Here is a 264-nt window from a genome sequence, read left to right on the forward strand (position 1 = left end):
GGGAAATGGGATTCCGTGCCGGCCATTGGCCGCTCCCTTCCTGGGCAGAAGGGTGGCTACATGCTCCTGCGTGTGGGACAGCAGGAGCTGGGAGTGACTGTCCCTCCTCCTGCCCGCAGTGCCTCCGACTGTTTCTGGAGGGATCTGAAGACCATGGTCAGCTTCTACCTGGCCCTGTTCTATGTCACCCTGCTCATGCTCCTGCGTGTGGGACAGCAGGAGCTGGGAGTGACTGTCCCTCCTCCGGCCCGCCGGCCCTCCGTA

The 264-nt window shown here is 63.6% G+C and overlaps 1 protein-coding gene across 1 annotated transcript in view; it reads left to right on the forward strand.

The window, feature by feature from the left end:
• ADCY7 (adenylate cyclase 7) overlaps positions 1-264 on the forward strand; it is a 48,644-nt gene that overhangs the window by 42,020 nt on the left and 6,360 nt on the right. The gene's annotated exons all lie outside the window — the stretch shown is intronic.

This window comes from Tupaia chinensis, unplaced genomic scaffold (genome assembly GCF_000334495.1).
Source record: "Tupaia chinensis unplaced genomic scaffold, TupChi_1.0 Scaffold000422_1, whole genome shotgun sequence".
NCBI classification, from domain to species: domain Eukaryota; kingdom Metazoa; phylum Chordata; class Mammalia; order Scandentia; family Tupaiidae; genus Tupaia; species Tupaia belangeri.